Raw genomic sequence first — 23,130 nt, 5'->3', positions numbered from 1 at the left:
CCTCCTGCTGCGCCATGCCCCTATAGGCACAACATAGCGACGTGTGACAAGAAAACACTGATTGTGATGACAGTGACATTGGCACAGGCATGTAGCCAATAAACTAAGCTTTCAAACGATGTGCAGATTTGGCGGTTAGCCAATAGCATCTCTGCACGAGAGGAATGTGTAAACCTGGATTAAATTATCAATGCCTGCCAGTACATTCACACACCGCTGGGAGGCCTTGTGGAAGGACTGGATCCTGCCGTGGATTTGCAAGTATTATTATTTGGATTTTTCTATTTCAGTTTGGCCACTTAGGTACGTGTTTGGACAGCACCTAGACACCACTCACAAAAGGACCCCCTTTAGAGTGGGTTCTGCTCATCCTGTCAACACACAAATTGGTACAGTTGTTGTCAATATGCCACTTGTTATGGACCCAGGGTCAGGTGTTATCAAGCAGGGAACAAGTAGGACCAGATAGACAGTTCTCCAGAAGAAAGTAATTTAATTCAGTAGCTGAACAGAATGATTGTAGCAAATCTATCCCTCCACAAGAGACCACAAAAACTCCCGAGAGCAGGGAAAACAAGAGCTACCCTCTGCACTAGCCACCTCCATGTAGTAACCCAACCTTCCAACTGCCCCCTAGCAGTTCTCACAATTCCTCTTTATACCCCAAGGTCTAGAACTCCTCCCCCCAGAACAGATCATTAATCAAATATAAATGTCTCAATATCTAAAAGTATGGACACAAATACAGTATTTATATCATGAGTGGGTAATGTAAACAATTATGTCTAATACCATAAAGAAAAAAAAACCAACATTAGTACAAAGAAAATAAAACAAAACATTATTGCAGACACCGCTTTCCTACAACCCCTTGAACCCTTCCCTTGTGGCCAGAGAACTAAGAGTGGCTACCTTAATACAATAAATATGGTAATGACCAAGCATATATTGCACTTCTCCTTCATGGCCTCTGTAACCACTTTTACCCTTCACCAACATGGCCACCCACACACCAACTCCAACAACTCCAACAACTCCAACAACTCCAACAACTCCAACAACTCCAGCCCAGCTCCCCCTTTCCCTCCACAACAGGTAAGTTCATAAGTGAGTTATTAATACCAACCATGCCCTTTTCTTAATACAACAAATTACCACCATTAGTAACTTAGTAAAAAACTTTTTAACTACAACACACTGCATCACACTAAACCAGCAACGAATAGTGTGGTTGTATTGGAGATGGGTTCACTCCATTACACCGCTAAATGGATATTTGGAGCTTCAGCCAGCTATACATATAGGTGCCTTCTTTATGTGTTGGGAAACCTAACTTTGCATTTTGAAGCAGAAAAAACTATTTTGTGTTATTTTTGTGTTATGTATTGTGTTACTCCAAGCTATGTCCTGAGCATTCAAGCAATTTCCTTTCAAATTATACCATCCATATGCATGTGATATTTTCAGAGCTATAGGTTTTTGAAATTGGGATGGTCCTTTTAGGAGGAAATTTAATGTCAGCTGAAGATAGGGGCGTAACAATTACAACCCCCCCAATATTTGTATCATGATCACATGAAAAATATGTAGAATTTATTTATTTTGTGGCAATATTTTTGTTCTTAATTGAATGTGAGTTTGTCATAATAAATCAGACAAAAATACTTAAGTCCCCCTCCATTGCACAAATTGGTAACACCCAATTTTCCTTTGCAAACGTTTATGCTTTCCTCAACACAGAGCTGAGCGCTTTGTCTGTAGATTGGGGAGCACAGGTAGCAGCTCTGAAAATGAAGAGATATACTTTTTATTTTAAAATAATTTCACAGCTATGACGTTAGAATTTAATAAAGTTATGCAGTCTGTAAGTTTTGAACGTTTTTATATCAGATTCAAGGTGAATATAACAGCATGGTAGAACAGTCAGAAGAGGGAGAGGAGAAACAGTTGATCAGGTAAAGTTGATGTTATTCAAATAATATACTATAATATATAATATACAATACTTATGTACATGTGCTTTTTTTGTTTTTTCTTTTTAATAAATTTGCAAAGATTTAAAACAAACTTCTTTGACGTTGTCATTATGGGGTATTGTCTGAAGAATTTTGAGGAAAATAATTAATTTAATCCATTTTGGAATAAGGCTGTAACATAACAAAATGTGGAAAAAGTGAAGCGCTGTGAAAACAGCCATTTCAGATGAGCAGGCAAGAATTAATCATATTTTATAGGGAATATTTTTTATATGATAAACTGTCAGTTTCAGGGTGAACCTAATGTTAGTGATCAGCTGAGCACAGGCAACAGGGACAGCGAAGGATTTAATGATTCAGAAATCATCACTTGCTTAAAGCCTGCACACCCTGATCCCAAGTTTATAGTACTACAGACTAGATCAAACTATGTATTACACTTTCAGCAAAAGTGGTTTCAGATGTTCCCCTGGCTGCACTATAGTGCCACTTTAAAAGAAAACAATGCTTGGTTCTAAGTTAGATGCTGCCTTTGTAAGTACTGGCTTTAGGAACTGGAAAAAGGTAGTCGAAAAGTTTACAGCCCATGCTAAAAGTCACTCCCACTGCCATGCAACAACTGTGTATGCTCAGGAAACTAACAGCATAGCTTCACAACTCACCTCATCTGTTTCTAGACAATAGGAGGAAGCAAGAAATGCATTGCTAAAAATTGTAGGATGTATTCAGTATTTAGCTCGAAAAGGTATTGCACTGAGAGGTTATGATGAAGAGAGGGGAAATTTTTCCCAACTTCTAAAATGCAAGGCAGCAGATGATCCAGCCCTAACCATAATTAAAAAATCCTCAAATTCAAAATGACATACTCAGCATAATGAGCAATGACATCATCAGAGGAATAGCTGATACAATTCATTCACTTCCAGTCAGTCACTCAGTTGATGGAACACAAGATGTCTCAGGCACAGAGAAAGAGTCTGTTTGTCTTCATTATGTTGACCACGACTTGATTCCGCATGAGGAATTCATTGGTTGTTATGCAGTGACAGAAACTACAGGAGAGAGTCTTCCAAAAATGGCAATAGATGTAATCGAGACAATACATTTGCCATTAACTGCATTGTGTGGCCAGACATATGATGGTGCAGCCAATATGTCTGGCAAATACTCAGGAGCACAGGCTGTAATTAGAAAGAAACAGCCTTTATCTTTATATGTGCCCTGTGCAGCTTATTGTGTAAACCTAGTTACTCAAAAGGCATGCACAGCTTCAAAACAGCTGAGCGATTCTCTTGACTGGGTGCATCAGCTAGGAAATCTGTGTAGCCTGTCTGGTAAATTCAAAGAAAAGTTCAACCAGATTGCTACGGCAGATCATGTTATCTCAAGCACTCTAAAGCCTCTGTCAAACACGATGGACAGTACGACACCAAGCAATCTGTTCTCAAGCAGTATGATTCTGTACTCACTTCCTTAGAGCAAATGTCAAACAGCAATGCTCCTAGTGCAGCCACCGCCAATGGCTTGCACCAACAGTTTCTCAAAGGCAATACCTTACTGGGTCTTGTGTCGGCAGGAGCTGTGATTGGAGAGTTGGAATGTTTGAATACTTCTCTCCAAAGAAAAACACAAACTATCTCTGGCATGAAAAATGCTATTTCTTGTGTTCAGTCTGTTTTGAAAGACAAAAGAGATGACGAAGCCTTTCAAAGTCTTTTTGAGCAAGCCACTGTGATTGTGAATTCTCTAACTTAGAGGCTATCAAATTACCAAAACTAAGACAACCACCTAAGTGTTTTAGAATAGAAGCAAGCACATACTGCAAAAACAGCAACAGAGCATTACAGAGATGAGTTTTATCGGGTCCTTGATGTTGTTGAGGCAGAGCTCAATTAACGTTTTCAGCAGGAACAAATTGATTCAGTGTGTGGTGAGTATCCTGAGATCAACAGACAGTTGCTTGCGGTTCAGTTACCCATGTTTAGAAATAACTACCAGTTTGGAATCAGTATGGAGGCAGCAAACATTCTTAAAGGTTTGTCAGTGGAAGTCTGTGGCCTTTTCAGTGAAGTGGAAACTCTGGTCAGGTTGCTCCTGGTTGTACCAGTCTCATCTTCTGAAGCAGAAAGGAGCTTTAGTGCCCTTAGAAGGTTGAAACCAGGCTACGCTCGAGTATGTCGCAAAAGAGACAAAATCATGTGACAGTTTGTCATGTCCACCAAGACAAGTTGGACCTCTTAGACAAGAAGTTGGTGTGCCAACAATTTGTTGCTGGTTGTGAGAGACACAAGCAGATATTTGGTTCTTTCACATGAACTGTTTAATCATATTCACTGTTCTGTGAATAAGTGTTAGTGTATCCGAATCCCAAGTTTACAGTTGTGCAAGAGCTGACTACTGTATGTGTTTCCATTTCAAAAGGATTACAGTGCCTTACAGCGGCATGTAAAAATCTCAAAATACATTTGAATTTGTAATCAGTTACAGTGTGCATTCATTTATTCAAACAAACATTTCATCATAAATGTTTACAGATAGATAGATAAAGCAGATAGATAGATATTATCCAATAACACTGCACATATAACAAATATGATTTTTAAACTTATTTATTATTTTTCTTATAAAACAAATATCAGGAAGCATACCCACACTTCAACCCCCCCAGTGATCAAACCAAATCTACGCCCTTGGCTGAAAAGGTTAAAGTATGACCAACCTCCAATTTTCTTGGCTGTTGTGAAAAAAGTTGACTGATGGTGAACTGCTTGTAGAGAGGGGTGGAGGTCCATGTGTCAACCCTGATTTTGATGGTCTATGGGTGGGTTTTCTCCTTAGACCTTCTGACTGAGTGTCTGTCTGCGGTTTTGCCAGACTTAATAATTGATTGGTTGTAGGTTTTCCATTTTCCCGGATAAACTTTTGTGGGATAAATACTTTGACTTTCCCTCTATTATATTATCATGATTGGCATGCAGTCCCACTTCCTGTTTGTATAAAAGGTGACATGTATAAATAGAAGCAAATAGGTCAAAAGTTGCGATATAAATAAATCACATATACCTGTAAGCATGCGTAATGTGTAACTGGTTTGATTTCGTAGATTTGTTTAATTCCCGGGATGCATTTTGTTTAATGGAGGAAGAGACTAAGAAAAGGTTATAGGCAGTTAGAAGGGGGGAAGTGGAGAAAAGGAAAATCAAATAAAAGCTTCAGACATCAGATAAAAAAGATCTAGGACCCTTCTGTGAATGCCTGAGAATTCTGGGGAAACAAAATACAAATCCAGATTATCCCCGCAATGACACGGATCATGATTCCAGGATCAATTTATTTTCTAGCATCCCAACAAAGCACAATGTATGTATAAGAATAATTTGCCGCGGTGGTTCTAATTAATGCAATATCAACACAACCAACGTAACATCTCATCTTTTAGTCTCTATATACATAAATTAGAACCAGGAATGGAATACTGAAGCCCGGAGAATACATCTACTCAGACTGCAGCTCGCCAAGGCTTCCTCGTTCACCAAGAAATTACATCATCTTCTGGTATGAAACCCTATTATCAATGGAGATCTTTGTTGCCGCACACTGCCCTCTCACCCAGCCTCTTCAATCCTGTTGGTGACTGCTGGGCTGCTTATTACTGTAAATCATACAACCTTACTGTATTTTGGCAAATACATACAGAAATGCATATACCTTCCGAACAGAGAAATGTAGGCTTGTGGTAAAGGACTTCAGGAGACCACTTTGAAGTTCTGTGTTTAATGACAGGCCTGTGTTCACCAAAGTACAGATAACACGTCCATGCTGGAGACCCCCCAACTGACAAATGGGCTGCCATGCCTGTCTCCACAGACACCAGCACCACAATTGAAGATTTATTTTGTGAAACACAGACATTCATGGTACTTTATATATTCCATAGACCAGAGCAACAAACCCAAATACAAACTACATGCTGATAACAGAAGTGTTACCCAGCTTCTTCCCCAGTTTGATAACAAACAATAAAAGGTGACTTAATACTAACTTAATGACACTTAAGTAATTCTATCTCAGAACCAAAACATGCTCAAGCCATGCTTGGTCTTAAAAGAAAGACCATTAGCTAAAACAACCATTGGACCATTTATATCTCACATACAATGCACAATTAACATTTGGTAAGAGAAGTATTCACACATCCTAATTGATCCTCCACTGACATGGGCATCAGACCAGCCCCCCCCCCCTGGAATTCCAAGAAGACTAAAATTTAACATTACTGAAAAAGAACACCTGGCTTGTTTGGTATCACCTGTGAGGTCATGCTTGAGGGACTTGAAAATGTAATTTATAGAACTAAAACTAGACAATATAGAGAATTAGAAACTCTAACATTCAGGGTTCTTGCACCATTTTTAAAGTCAAATTCAATGCTTTTTAAGACCTTTTTCTGCTGACCTTACAATCTTGTTCAGCATCTGTTTTCCATTGCTGGAAACAAAATCTAATTCTGTTTCTTTTTTTACTTTATTGCACATTTTCCACTTACAGTATATATTATTTTAAGTACATAATACTTGCATAGCTGAAGCTGCTCTGAATCCATAGATACCACATATATAGCAGTAGCATCTATAATAGCTGAGATATGAGCTGAACGGTATATGAAATCGTTTATCAGATAATTAATACTTTGTAATCGATGCCGAATTTTGAGCGGATCCGCCTAAGTCGTCTTTTAATCAAACAAATACACACTAATTAGACGTTTTACCTACCGTGCCACTTTGCGTGACACATTTTCCCATCAGCCTTAAACCCACCATCCGCAAATTTAATACCTACAGCAAATGTACGGTACATTTAAGACAATTCATGACCTTAATTTCCCAGATTTTATTTTAAGACCTTTTAAGGAGCAGCAGGAACCCTGACATTTGAACCACTTTTCACATTCCTCAAAGCCATCACACCCCTATACACATTCTATAGGAATCAAGGGAGAGGAATGGCAAAGACTGCTTTGATTCGAATTTCAATTCTATTACCCCAAAACAGACTAATCTGAAGTTTGGAAGGAAAGACATTAGAATCTATTTGTCTAAAATGTATAAAAACACAAAGCTAAAACTACCAATTCGGAGTGACACAACCTGGGAGAAGAAATCAAGGAGAGAAATACAGGAACAAGCAGTCAGCCAGCCCTCCCTGCTATCGACCGTCTGCATAGCTGAATCTCAGTAAACCACACAGGTAGAATATTTTGTGTACTAGTCAAGAATTAGGCAAACCACAATTGCATAAAACCTAGTGGTGTATGAGATCTAAAGTTTAGGAACGGGCAGCATAATCATAATACTTGTTTGTTATTTTACATGTTTTGTGCCTCGAGTCAAAACTCGAGTATTGGACAGATCTCCTCTCAGTCTCACTTGAAATATTATCCACCTCTGTCATCTTTGCAAATACATGTTGTCTATTTGCATTTTTAATAAACCTATGTCTTGTATAAAACAGCCTCAAGGTTAATTCATGCAGATCAACCTCAGCGCTAATCTGAATTTGTATGAGTCAAGTATTGTGGTAACTTGCATATCAACCCGGTCTCGTTTTCTTGATTTAGTCAGCAATTATTATTTCTTCTGATATTTGATCAAAACGAAGACTATAGTTTAAAGTCCTAGGCCAATCGAAATTACTTACTAATAAAACAATAACTGTAATGTAGGCATGTATGATGATATCGGCACGACATCGGTATCTGCCGATAAAAACTTAAGAAGCGAATTATCGGGATCAGCAGATATGAGCGTTTCTGCCGTCGCGCCTGGCCGATAAGGTGACGCGTTAACTGTGCGCACGCATGACGCTAAATGTTCATTCTGAGCGCCAGCAGCTTCATCATGTCAGCTGTGTGGACGTGTTTCCAAGTATCTGAAACAGATAACAATTGCTATTTGCCAGGGTTGGGAGGGGTACTTTTAAAAAGTATCCCGTTACAGAATACTGATGACCTTGTTTTGAAAATAATCTGTAACCTAATCCAATACATTACTCAAGTCAATAACGTAGTCAGAATACTTTTAGATTACTTTTGGAATACTTTTTTTCCCTTTATTAAAAAAACAAAAGAAACAAAATGTACTACACATTCTAATATGGATGACGTATTGAAATTGTTTATTTGTATCCACAGTACAGACAATTAAAATGGTAATTAAGATTTGCATCTGTTACATTTTCTTGCATATTGTACTTTGCATTTTGTAGTGTATGCATTTTGATAACCTCCGTGAAGTTGGCACCACATATAATTAAATAATCACCAAAACTATTCCATTCATTTATGCTGTGTTTGTGCTGATTTGTGCCGCAAAACTGAACATTTGTGCTGGTTTGGTCTTTGAGATATTAAGCATTATTTTTTGGGCTGTGTGACGTCATTCTCCACCCCATCTCGCTCAAATCGCTCCGAACCGGTGTCATTCGTTTGTGCTCGATTTGTGCAGGTTTGTGCCGTCAAAACAAACGCTGTAACTATTTCCTTTCCTTAGATATAGCAAGAATGTTTTCGGGAGCGGTGACGTCACACCCCACCCCATGTTGTCCAAATCGCTCCAAACCGGTGCCATTCGTTTGTGCTCGATATGTGCTGTTAAAAAAACCCTGTAACTATGATAGTTTCTTAAATATAACAGAATACTTTTTTTAAGAACAGTGACGTCATTCTCCACCCCATGTCATCCGAATCGCTCCAAACCGGTGTCATTCGTTTGTGCTCGATTTGTGCCGGTTTGTGCTGTTAAAAGAAACAATCTACGTAATTCCCTTTACATAGAAATAACAAAATTATCTCCCGGATCTGTGACGTCAGTCATGCATTTACCCCATCTCGTCCAACGAACTCATTTTCTGACTCGTTCGTTTGTGCTCTCGATGCAGGTTTCTTACTGTCGCTGTCATTGTTTTTTTTTGTTTTTTAATATTGACAGTTTGATCATTGATAGTAACTTCAAGGCTCAAATCCAAATCACATATGCCCTGTATCTGTGCTCGTGTAGCACTTGTTTGAATTCACCTCGTGTATATTGGTACTTAATATAATGTTGTTTGTGTTCTGGTCCATCGCTGAACCAAGTATTACATCTCGTTTATTACCATCATGTTTTAGGAGTTTATTCAAAGTAAAAGTAGGCTAACTTTGCCTCAGTGAATATATCGTTAAGTCATCTCTGCTTGCAGTTCTCAGAGAAAGCTGCATAAACAGTGAAGCAAGTACAGGTGAGGTGTGTGTTTTATTATGTTTCAAATATTTTACAGTGGAGACCGCTTAAAGCGATCACGGTTATATTGATCAACCGCTTATATGGATCAAAAAGCTTGGGACGGAATCGTTCCTATACAAATGCTATTCAAATAATTTCTAATAGTGATCAAGTACTCCGCTTATAGTGTTCATTTGGGTCTTTTCATACATTTCAACATATGGAGAAAAATAAATAAAACGACGAACGTGATCGTTATAAGGGGTCTCCACGGTACTAAAAAAGTCTAAACATAGATTAGTCTTTATTTGATAGCTAGACAAATCTTATACAAGTTAGTAAAAAGTTAACTTGGTTTTGGACAAAACCATGATCCAGGCATCAATTGACAAGTTTGTGAATTGACTTTTCCAGGCGGCCAAGAGCCGATATATAATACAGACATACAGCCGGCATTGATAGTCTACAGTTTATTTATTGTAAAACCACCGGCAAGCTGTGTCTTAGCCTAGTCTATTTGCACTACCGACGTATTTTGAAAGTATATCAAATTCAGGTAATAGCGAAGCTTTCAGTTTCATTACTTTATATTAATGTAATAAATATATAAATGTTAATTAAATGTTAATCTGCATGAGAAATAAATAAAAAAATAAGAAATCGGTTATAACGATCATCCGCTTATAGTGATCAATTTGACCCGGACTGAAGTGTAAAGCAATTGGTCGGGAACCTGTCACCCTTGTGACTTGTACGTTTTGTTTATTTATTATTAATTGTTTTTCATTAATTCGTTTTGAGCACTTTATTTTGATTTGGACTACTTATTTACTTCACTATTATTTTCTTTTTTATTTGATTGCACGTATTCACGTTTTTAAAACCACTCGCTTTTATTGTATTTTCTATTTTTATTTTGAGCGCTGTTTTATAATGTATTTTGTTTCTCACGCCGCAACTCAGCCAATGGCACAGTGAGACGGACGGTAATAGAGATTTCGGGTAGTCCCCTGTGTTCCTTGCGGTGGGAGCTGTTAAACCTTTTGTACTTCTTATATTTGTATGGATCTTCTACACGAGAGCAGCAGAACTTGAGGGGGAGCAGAGCAGCAATGAGCTCGGAGGCGCACAGTCGGGAGACGAGATAAGGACACCTGTCCCGAGTACCAGCCACGGAAGTGGAGGCTGGTGCTCCGCCGGCTGTGCTGTTGCAATTATTTAGGAGCTCCTCTTACTCGACTGGTTGTTTCTTTTTTTCTCTGTTCTCCTTCTGTTGTGTTTTTGAGGTATTGCGGATGAAGGCCGGATTTTTATCAAGAGGCTCGCCTACCGCTCGAGTGGAAGACTCGAGTGGGAGCTCTGGTGGACGAGTCCAGTAATTCATATGTTGTTTTAAATTCTTTTTAACCTTTGTATGAAACGTGGGAAGTAATTTTATTAAATTATTGAAACCCATCCCTTTGTACTGTTCTGCTGCACCTGGTGTGTGGACCCCTGGATAAAACATCTTGGAAGAGGTATTTTTGTAGTTGGTTGAGGCTGCTCGGGGTGTTGCAGCCCTAAGACTCCTGATACTCAACAGCCGAAATTCAGGTGGCTAGTGCGGCTACTTTTATAATTTTGCCTCGTCTTGCGCCCCTCACCGGGTGACGCGTTTTAGTTCCCGGCCAAAAGTAATAGTTTGATGAAATAACGCCAACCATATGAAACTAACCTTTGCTGGTTTTCTACTTGGCTGGTTTAACCTGGTTTCCCAGTCTGACCACTTGAAGTGTACAAACCCCTTTAAACCCAGCCGAAAGACAAGGCTAGGAGACCAGTTAAGACCAAAAAACCATCTTATGCTGTTGTAAGTTCCTTTTTCTTTTTTTCAGCACAGTATCATCTGAAATATCATTAATGTCAAATAACTTGGTAATTAGTTATGTTTAAATTTCAACATGTAATCAATATTGAAGATTAAAGTATCAAGCAGAATGCAGCTTACAGCATTGCTATTTAAAGATGGAACAAAGAACAGACAACACCCAATAATTGTGTATACTTTCAAATGCAAAGATGAAAAAGCTTCAACTATCTCCATTTCTTATGAAACTGTTTATCCTATCCAATCATTCCACCATCGTCCTTGCATAATGCAATAACCATTGTGAACATAAGCTGCACTTGTATCAAGTCACACACTAACTAATCGAGCAAACGGTTATTATAACGCAGTGGCCTTAACGATATATTCACTGAGGTAAAGTTAGCCTACTTTTACTTTGAATAAACTCCTAAAACATGATGGTAATAAACGAGATGTAATACTTGGTTCAGCGATGGACCAGAACACAAACAACATTATATTAAGTACCAATATACACGAGGTGAATTCAAACAAGTGCTACACGAGCACAGATACAGGGCATATGTGATTTGGATTTGAGCCTTGAAGTTACTGTCAATGATCAAACTGTCAATATTTAAAAACAAAAAAAACAATGACAGCGACAGTAAGAAACCTGCACCGAGAGCACAAACGAACGAGTCAGAAAATGAGTTCGTTGGACGAGATGGGGTAAATGCATGACTGACGTCACAGATCCGGGAGATAATTTTGTTATTTCTATGTAAAGGGAATTACGTAGATTGTTTCTTTTAACAGCACAAACCGGCACAAATCGAGCACAAACGAATGACACCGGTTTGGAGCGATTCGGATGACATGGGGTGGAGAATGACGTCACACAGCCCAAAAAATAATGCTTAATATCTCAAAGACCAAACCAGCACAAACGTCATTTTTGCGGCACAAATCAGCAAAAATACAGCACAAATGAATGGAATAGTTTTAGTGATTATTTAATTATATGGGGTGCCAACTTCACGAAGTATTTTGATACCATTTACATTTTTACAAACCAACATAAATCAGACATATCAATAATGCGTTATTGTCAAAGGTGCATCTCATTCACTGTCATTATAATGCAGGCACATGGTTTGTTTCCTGATAATCAGTGATATGTGAAACGCATTTTCTTGAAAACTTAAACGGGTATCTTCTCTAAATTGTAAGTACGTTAAATACACCCGGCACCGAAAACACACATTGAAATCAGTGCAATTAAGCCGGTATTTTTTAAGTATCAATTCATGTTATGCATCTTGGTTCTGCAATTAACACATTATTGATGTCTTCCCTTCTTATAAGTGATATCTATCGGTTTGTAAAAGTTTAAAGGTTTGACATGTGAGGATCCCCTGAACGCACACAGTTAATAAAAAGAGCACGGCACGGCAAGGCACTGGTTAGGATGAGTTCATTCAGTTTATGCGATTTATTTTGTTTTAGACTATTAACACGTTGTATGTTGTTATTTTGGCATTATATTAAGTATTGTATTGTTAAGATCACAGAACCAGCTAGGATGCACAGGAACTATTTGTAATTTACATGGATTTATCTTAAATTTGGATAGGATAACGTGTTGCCGTTTTGCTTATTATGCTTTTATAAAAATATGTAATTATTAAATCGTATTTATTATCATTTTTATTAAAATGTGTATTTTCTACTCGCATGTCAAGTATAATTCTATTAAGGCTGCACACATTTAAAAAATCTTACCTCCAGATGTTTGTTTTTTTAGATTTGAAGTTGAGTCATTTATGACTGTACATTGTCCCGTGGTGGACACATTTTGCACTTTGTTCCATTTTCTTTCTTTGAAAGTGAACAATTGCCTGTACTTCAACGAGTTAAATCCCTGTCAATACACAATGTTGCCACAACGTTGTAGAAACCTAATTTATGTTGACACAACGTGGTAGAACTGTGTGTTATTTCCATTCTGCTGCCTGTTGTACAATTTGACAAAGCTAAAAAAAAGGTGTATATATCGGCCAGAATGAGTTTGAAAATATCGGCATATGGAATATCGGCAAAAATCCAATATCGTGCATCCCTACTGTAATGATAAATTTAAACAATTTGTCCATTGAAACATTTTGACTGTATCTTATCAGATCAGCAACCTTTCATTTAATTAAACTATTTACATTTATTGGAGGTCCCACCGAGATTAGCAATGAATTGTTTCAAATTGAATCTTACCTGAGCGGTTTCATTGGTATTACTAAAAGCTTTATGCAGCTCAAGAAAAGCAGAAAACAAGCTGCGCCATCAGTTTTTAACACAACTAATCAAAGCATAGACCCTGTTGTTAGTATATGTATTAACACATAATTACATTACTAATTCTACAACAGTTTCTAGATACAACTGAAAATGTTGTCTCTTATCCAGATCATTTAGATTCATTCTAACAATTTCTGTGATACATCCTGACATGGTTTAATACTGATTGAGTGACTGTTTAAGTGACACCGCTGTATCCTTCTGTTGTGAGTTGCTGCTCATGGAGTTGCAGTCTCAAACCTGGCTATAGACCCATCTATATGCTAGTTCTTGGTTTACTGCAGAAGGAAGTCACATTAAAAACGCATTTTAACCCTTACAAATACAGCAACCATAAACATTTGTCATTAACCTATAACTACAGCATTTATAACAATCCTCTTGTTTAGTATATTGTATATTTTTACATTTTGCATAATGAGACTTACGTGCAGAGAAGATATCCACTCAGATGATGTTTGATGCCAGCTACATGTGTGTGCTCTAACTATAAAAGCGAGAGCTGATTTTCCATTGTTCCCACAGAAGTGCCAGATTTTCTCAAGAATCTGCAGGTTTGTAAAACCTCAGAGAGATGTTTTGGTTTCCCAAACTCTGAACATAATGAATGTCTAGACCTAAGTCAGATGAAGGAATTGTTAGCTAAATGCTTAGGAGAGGACAAAATCAGCCTCATTAATGGACAATAACAGCTAAGCTACTTAGTGATGCACGTTTACAGAAAATGTGCAGACTAAACTGAATAGGAATTCAGAACACAGAATAGACTCCTCTTCTCTACCTGATTTTGCATTGTATTTTATTTCTCCCACATAGAAATAACAGTAAATATAACTAAACAATGATTATTCCTATGTTACTATAGTGAAGCATAGAACTTGCATGCCTACCTGCAAATACCTTTCACAAAGGAAGACTATTTGCATATCGAAATAACCTGTAAACATAAAAAAAAGTTTACTTGTTCCAAACTAACACTCATTAGCTTTCTTCATTTCTGTAAAACAACACAACCCTGACAACTAGTGTGTAACTATTTCCTTCGAGGGAGGTAGTTACAATAACTGCATTTAACAGTCTCTCTTTTGTGCACTCTTCTAAAGCTAGTTTGTATTTCCCCACTGAGTGAAGTACAGATAGTTGAGAGACTCCTCTAAATCTGAAGCAAAAGGATTCAATCATCGCCAACTATCTACCATCATTCCTGTCCTGTCTGTAACAACCCTGAACTGTCCTGCCTGCCCCTGCTGCACACTGCACTGCCTGCCTGCTGCTGAACCCACAAGCGTGCTGAACACATTGAAAAAGGAGCACCCTTCCACAGAACATGAGTGTACACCCTTTTTCTCTCCAGCACCACAGACAAATTCACACTTGTAAGCTCAAGCACTACAAACACGCTATATCCCAGACCTAAGATATTGTAGGCACACAAAATGGCAGTACAACTAGACATTTTCCAGATGCTTCATGCTGCTGCATCCCAAGGATCCAACAAAGCATCCGATCTTCAGCAATCGACGACTCAGACCAGTATGGACCTGATAGCCCACCACTGTATCACGCCTGGGAAATACAGCACAACCCCAGGATGAACTCCACCAGAGAGGCAGCTCACCTTGCAGCAATAGGATATGCTGCACAATGTGGATGCCAGAAATCCACCCAGGAATTACATCTTAAAGACAGACCAAGAAAAATTATTCTACACACAGGAAATTCCCACATGGACCGACGACATCCAGCGAACAGCACATCAACTGAGTAACCAGGACCAGTACCTGCAGGGACCCACTGGGACACACCAGTACTCTCAAAGTCCTGTCTCCACAGACCAGACTCCTGCCGCCGTGGACAACCAGTGCCACACATCCCCACACCAGCAACATGACAGTCTGCACAAACCAACCAGCTACAGACCCATCCAGCTCATCTCCCAGAAGCCACAACACAGTGATGTACTAGGGCAATAGCAGCCTGCCTTCTTCACAGAACCCTCAACCCTGCCACCCTGGCCTTGGCAGACACAACTGCCCACCTCTGCCTTCATGTCCCAATCAACTCAACAGCTACAACCCTGGCAGCAGTGTGAGCCATCTCCATTGGACATGCACAAGGTAGTGCCCCTTATCAACAAATTTGAGGCAAACAGAAAATACTCTAGAACTGAGGCTCACATAACCCATATCAAAGAACTTGTCCAGGACCTGAACTTAACCAATGACACAAAAAATAAAACTGCTCCACATCACACTGACTGGCACAGTACTAAACTGGACACGGCACCTCGCTGAGAAAGACTTTGACAAACTCTGTTCACAACTAATTAAGAGGTATTCCAAGTATAGCGATCCCTTCATATCTTCCCACATGGCATACCAAAGACACTGCAGAAAATGAGGATCCAATGAACTTTTACGAGGATGTCAAACTCCTTTCTTATGCAGGTCAACCAAAACAAGAAGTTGATTCTGACCTACATTTCATACCTGTTCCTGGCAACCTATCTTCGAAGATGAGGGCAGCCCTGTGTGTGTTTGTTAGGCCAAATACCCCCATGCAGGACATTGTGGAAGCAGCTCAAATAGTGTGGCAAACCACACAATTCCACAGCCATTTCCTTAAAAAGACACTCGACACTCAAATCTCAGCAGTGAATACAACAAGAATAGATTACTTCCTGCACTCTGATGGTAGCGAACTACTACACAAACCGCACACCGAGTGCCCATCATTCCCCTACAGACATCAACTAAGAAAAACAGGAAAGCGCACAGACTATGTCAAACCTTTCAGTTCGCCTCATGACAAAATAAAGGACATCAACAAGAATCCCAAGAAGCCTACCAAAGCAACCTTCTGTCATTCCGAAGACAATGACCTGAGTGATGCAAAGATGCACCACTTGAAGCAGGAAATGCAGAAGCTCCAGTGCCAGGCATAAAAAGTGTTTGGGCATGAGGAATACAACACAGCTACACTCAAAAAACAACTCTCACCTTCTAACTCTGACTACCATTCCTCGCTGAATCAACCCTATCACAGCTGACTAGGCCTGCTCACCTCTGCACCCACATCACCAAAGGCAATTCATTCACAGGATGCAGAGGGGAAAGTGCCCTCAACAGAGACCAACGCCTACTGCCTGCCCCTGCTCTTCCGGTCTAACAGTGACTCTCCTCCTCAGACTTGCCAAAAAATCCCACGCTGCACCCCACACTATCACTCAGCCTCAAGGATGTAATGCTTTCCTACCCAGCTGCCCCAGAAAGCAGGTTTCATGTGAGAGCAGGATAGATAGAGGGGAAATGATAAAAGGTGTAAAAGGATAAAACAATAAGGTGACTTAAAACTAACTTAATGACACTTCAATAATTCTACCTCAGAACCAGAACATGAATAAGCCATGTTTCTTAAAAGAAAGACCATTAGCTAAAACAACCATTGGAGCATTTATACTCCACATATATTGCAAAATTAACATTTGGTAAGAGAATTATTCAAACATCGTAATTGATCCTCCATTGACATCAGGGGCGTCGCAAGGGGGTAAACATCCCGGGCAATTTGGGGGGGATTAATTAACTTGCCTGGGGCCCTCACATACCCTAGAATCGCCTCTGACTGACATGGGCATCAGACCAGCCCCCCCTGGAATTCCAAGAAATCTCTCAGTTAACATTACTGTAAAAGAACACCTGGCTTGTTTGTTATCAACTGTGAGGTCATGCTTGAGGGACTTGAAAATGTAATTTATAGAACTTCTAAATATAGAGAGTTAGATTTTATTTTAAGACCTTTTAAGACTTTTTAAGGAGCTGCAGGAACCCTGACATTTGAACCACTTTTCACATTCCTCAAAGCCATCACACCCCTATACACATTCTGAATCAGGGGAGAGGAATGGCAAAGACTGCTTTGATTCGAATTTCAGTTTTATTATCCCAAACCAGACCAATGAGTAATTTGGAAGGAAAGACATTAGAATCTCGTTGTCTAAAACGTATAAAAACAGAAAGTTAAAACTAACTATTGGGAGTGGCACAATTGGGAGTGGAGTGGAACCACCTGGGAGAAGAAACCAAGCAGACAAAATCCAGGAAGACTGAATGGAACCAGAACCAGAACTCCCCCACCAAAAACCTGACAGATTTGCAACCGTCCTCAAGTCGACACAGTCTGCCCTCCCCGCTATCGAACGTCTGCATAACTGAATCTCAGTAATCCACACAAGTAGCATATTTCATGTACTAGTCAAGAATTAGGTAAATCACAATTACATAAAACCTAGTTGTGTATGAGATCGAAAGAGAGGAAATGATAAAACGTGTAAAAGGATAAAACAATAAGGTGACTTAAAACGAACTTAATGACACTTAAATAATTCTACCTCAGAACCTTATGGTCTATCGTTTATATCGTTGTGTCGCAAATCCCATTCTTTACGGCAGTATTTTTGGACGACACTTTGTGTTCTTCCCGGTTCTTCCACACGTGGTGGGTGCAGGCAAATGTGCATCAGAAACACAGACAGACATGGAGGAGAGTGAACTGACACAGAATAACCAACATAACCAAAAGATACTTTAATGCACAAGCGCACGTCTGCCCCGCTCTCGTCACCAGGCTAAACTCAATCTGCAAGCACCCCCACCCCTGCTAATTTAGATGTATATATTGTGTATAAAATTAAAGAATAAAGTTTGTTTGCATTTTAATAAATTGGAAAGCAATGCAAACAGGTGCAGACAGTTTCATTTTCTTTATATTAAGATGGTGAAGTGGTACAACAGTCTTAATATTATTATTATTATTATTATTATTATTATTATTATTATTATAACTATTTTGTATTAACACGTGCTGTACCGGTAAGCAGAATCGAAACGGGACAGTCAGAGAGGAAATGTCCCTGTCTAGCAGATGTTAAATGCGCCACTATAAACCCGGATGTGGTAAATCTACCTGAATCTATACCATTTTACAGAGCATGTGATGCGTGATTACTATTACTTGTGTTATTGTTGTTATGTGACAGTAAATTATACTGTCACATAACAACAATCGTCACTCTGTCATGGTAAATATATGCAGAATGCAACACATTGCTCATGTGTTGTGTGAGCAATGTGTTGCATTCTGCATATATTTACCATGACAGTCTGCATGTAGTATGTGTTAGTTTTGCATATTTAATGATTAACAAAATATTTGTAGCTTTAATGTCTTTGGTTTTATTTTGTAGCTTGATTGGATAAAATCAAGAAATATCGAGATACATATCGTGCATCACCCAAACTTCTAAAAATATCGAGATATTATTTTTAAGTCATATCGCCCAGCTCTACATACAACATACAAACACAACTTTACTAGTACTTAGAATATGTCGAAGAATTTTGGTGAAAACCTGCAGAGTGGTTCATATGTATGCTGTTTCATTTTGTCCATCTCTGGCATAAATCCCCATTATGCTACACAATTGTAAATAGTTTTCCCTTATAATATATCTTATAAATATATTAATTATTATAAAATAATAATAATAATAATTAAATAATAAATAAATAATAAATAATAAAATAATAATTAATACATTGTTTCCATTGATTTTAGTAGTATAGCTGATGTTAGTGAATTTTAATGTTTGTTATTTAGATTACATACTGTACCACTAGAAGGATCTGGGAACAATTTAATGAAGCAAACCGCCATGATTATTACTGAAAGAACAGAGAGAGGGCAAGATGTGCACATTAAAACACTGTACTAGCTTTTTGTAGTGTAACTCTGAGCACGTTATTAAATCACCTACTGTACCTGCAGCACACAGCACAAGAGCACGGTGCTCAGTTACAGCACCGCAGCAGTTACAGGACAGAAGTACTAAAGAAATAGTGTTGAGGTTGATTATACCTGAAAATTAAGCAGCTGGAATCTAAAAGTATAAAAATCCACAAAACTAAAATAAAGAAAATGTAGAAATCCCCTTGTCATGTAAAAATCCCACACACAGACAGCTTTAACAAACAAACAAAAATGTGGACATGCTTAGGTTTCTTTCAACAAAAAAACATAACAAAAAACTACCACTAGTGAAACAACTACAGCCTATTTGATAACTTTTTGTAAATTATTATTTCTATATTTATGTTTTATGATCACATGTTTTTAACAAACACAAATGATACAAATGATGTCCCATTTTTCATGGTTAATAAGTGTAGCTTAGAGTGTAAAATATGGAGCCTAGACCCCTCATTTATAATTTGCTATTATATTGCACTTGACATTATTTGTTTGTTTTCTTCGTTGTAGATTGTGCAGTTTGCATTCAAAATTGATGTATCAGCATTAGAAAGTTATTTATTTTGCAATATACAAAAAGATTGGCATTTTGACTTACTTACACATTATTTATTGAAAAAACAAAACAGTAAAACATGTTATGCTTCATTGTTTTAATGGAATATGGTGCAAAATGGCAGTACTGGCAGTATCGTGATACTAAAATTAGTATTGGTATCTTCACGTAAAATATTGGTACCGCCCACCACATGAGTCAGCTCAATTGTGATCCAAAGAAAGGGACCAGGAATTTCAATCTTGCCAAAAATAAAGGGAGGATTGGCTGTGATATGATGGGGAAGTTATGTGGTGTTCTGCGTGGAGAGCAATTGAAATTGAAGGATTAAAAACATAAAAAATACATCAATAAACCTTTCTTTAACTAATGCACTAGTGTAAATGTATTTATTTACTTCACGTAGCTCTTGTCACAATGGTGACAATATTTTGGGCTAGTAATACTTGTTTTCATCTAGTAGAAATGTCAGGCTACTACCCAGCTGGCTTGTGCCAAAAATCCTTAATTTCCAGCCTCGTGTGTATTGTTAACACTGATCTCAGACTTTGAAAATGATACAAGTAATTTTATTAAAAAAGCAGACAAGTTTATGAATGTTTATCTTCTTAATTCTCTTTTGTAGAGTTTAAGTTTAAGATTTTGGTGTTGACTTTATTTAAACATTGATCCCGAATCAATAAATTGAACAATACAATTCGAATGCACTGTGACATCATCACCCCTTGCCTGTCCATTTCTGCCTGCAGGGAACTTCAAATGTAAGCTGCCCTGGAGGACATTTCAAATGCATGTAAGATGTATTTTTCCTGTCTTTCCATGTTTGGTCAGAATTTAGTTTTTTCTGTAAAACATCCAGTTTCCACTTTTCTCTTTCAAAGAATTTCCACTTTCTTATTATTATTGTAATGCTTCAGAGGACAGCTGAGGTGGACCCAAGTGCAAGTTCTATACAGAGGAGGCACGGCTGACAATGCAAAGGGAATATCCAAAAGACAAGGTTTAAACACAGTCCAGGGGTCAATAGATGGGGTAAACAGGCTGAAATAGGTAAGCCAAAGGGATGGTCGAAAAGGCGAATGCAAAATGTCTGGAACACAGGAAAGTCGAAAGTCAAAAGCCAGAGGAAATGCTTAGAAATGCAACAATGAATGAGACAAGACTGTGCAGAGAGTGAAGGGCAAACAGGGGTTTAAGTGCAGGGCAGTCAGTGGAGCTGGAAGAAAGAGGTGGAACCAATGAGTGAAGAGGGTTAGTAGGACAAGTGCACATGGAAGGTGGGAATGTTAACTGAAAGACTGCAGGCTGAGTATTCGGGTGATGGTGACCTCTGGTGGTGAACAGGGGAACTGTGGCTGGCAGGTGTGACTATTTACCACATCATACAGAAAATAATCAGTGCTTTTATAGTGTGTTAGTCTATTGATTTAGACCAATCCCCCATCCCCACACACAACGTTTAAGTTAAGGCATGTTTATGTATTATTATTTATACTAATACTGTATAATAATAATAATAATAATAATATTATTATTATTATTAATAATAATAATAACAATAATAATAATAGTAATGCATTGTTAGAGGCATCTTCAGTTGCATCGTTTAAACCTTTAAAACTGTGAATACCATTCGGCAGTTTTACTTTTAAAATGTCTCACTTGAATTGATCCAAGTCTATAATCTACCCCTCTAGAAAGGGGGCGGCTCCCCCACCATGTGCCTGCCAGAGAGTAGTATCACAAGAAGTCCAGACTGCAGTGAGAGAGAGAGCAGCAACTGTGGGACTGGACTTGTGTGTTCATGGTGTAGCATACTGTTCACTTATAACTGTGTCAACAAATTGCAGAGTACTTGGGGCCTTCATTGGAGAGAAAAAGCACACGCCACAAAAGAAGCAATTGCTACATTTCCAATTTCACTACAGTGCACGAACTATGTAGTGTGTTAGGGTTGCTCAATTATATAAGATCATGTACTTGGCAATATTCTAAAATAGCTGCCGTTTGATAAACACAAACAAATGCTACTCAACACTGAATGCCTGGTTATTTTAAAGCCTTTTAAACATATTGATACTGAAGTTGATACAGAAGATTCAAAATCTAACTCTCTCCGTCTGTCTTCACATGGGACAGAAACAAACAACTGTCATAATCATCCCACAGGTCTCTACTCTGAAGCTGTCACGGTTACCTCGTGGGAGGACCGTAAAGCTGTTAGAGACAGGACCCAAGTGCAGAGCTACTGCAATGAGCAGACAGAAACCAAGGAGAATCAAAAGGCGAGGTCGAGGTCACAGGCAAAAGGTTGAAATCCAGGAGGTCAAGAGAAACAGATACAGAACAGAAAGAGAGAGATAGAGACAAGGACAGGGCATAAAGCGAAAGAGGAAGGGCGAGAGAGCGGGTTAAAGGGCAAGGAACCAGGAGAACACAGCTTGATGAAGCAGGGAGAGCTGACAACACTTTGCCAAGAGTGAGGGCAGTGAGGGGTTTATAAAGGAGAGCAGAAACTAGGAAGACAAGAGCAGGACCAATGAGAACAAAGGACAGGAGCAGAAGTGCACAAGGGTGAGGAGTAATGTTAATTGATAGAATGAAAAAAGGAAAGCAGTGAAGGGAGCAGGAAAAGGCAAGGGAACATTGGCGGCCTCTAGTGGGGGAAGAGGGTCAGGGCTAGGGAACTGTGACAGAAGCCCTATCCAGTAGAGGTCGGATGATTAATCGCAGCCGATAACAGCTTTTTGAAATAGTTTTTTGGGGTTGTACGCATTAATATCATTGTTATAGGGGACAAACATGAGTTATTAAGTCTTTTATTTGTAGATTTGTATATCTGTTTATGAACTTGTTCGTTTCAATTATTTATTTTGAATCGTATTTATTTGTGTAAATCAAGTGCATGGATTACAAACACTGGGTGTATGATTCCAGAATTATTTTCTATTATTCCTTGCTAATACTGTTGTTAAAAAACTGTGAAAATCTATAAATAAAAGTAATACAATGTGCAGTGCAGTCACGTGTTTATTTACTTCTATATGCGTTTCTTTGAGAAATAAAAAGCAGTTCTACTAAAAAAATCTACAAGATGCAAAGTGTGAAATTCTGTCGTGTCTGTTTAGCAGCCGCAGCTTTATTCACATCTCTGCACATCCTACAGCTGCACTAATATCTGACAATCAGTAAAGAACGCAAAGTTTGATATTCCTGGAATTCCATTATTTGTAGTTTATTTTCATCGATGATCCAAAAAGGCTAATGTTGAATTAATGCTGTAATTTTGTCAAAAACTTTCCAATAAATTAATAAAAAACTCCCTAATTCTGTATCAAATCTTCA

The 23,130-nt window shown here is 38.4% G+C and overlaps 1 long non-coding RNA gene across 1 annotated transcript; it reads left to right on the top strand.

Moving 5' to 3' along the window:
• The first annotated feature begins 1,019 nt into the window (after nt 1-1,019).
• LOC136722121 (uncharacterized) lies at nt 1,020-20,578 on the top strand. The gene is made up of 3 exons (XR_010806221.1): nt 1,020-1,095; nt 1,891-1,955; nt 20,535-20,578. It is a non-coding gene; the product is annotated as an uncharacterized LOC136722121 (long non-coding RNA).
• Nucleotides 20,579-23,130: the final 2,552 nt, after the last annotated feature.

This window comes from Amia ocellicauda, unplaced genomic scaffold (assembly GCF_036373705.1).
Source record: "Amia ocellicauda isolate fAmiCal2 unplaced genomic scaffold, fAmiCal2.hap1 HAP1_SCAFFOLD_127, whole genome shotgun sequence".
Taxonomy (NCBI): Eukaryota; Metazoa; Chordata; class Actinopteri; order Amiiformes; family Amiidae; genus Amia; species Amia ocellicauda.
The sequence above is the reverse complement of the archived record's forward strand: the minus strand, read 5'-3'. Positions and strand labels throughout refer to the sequence as shown.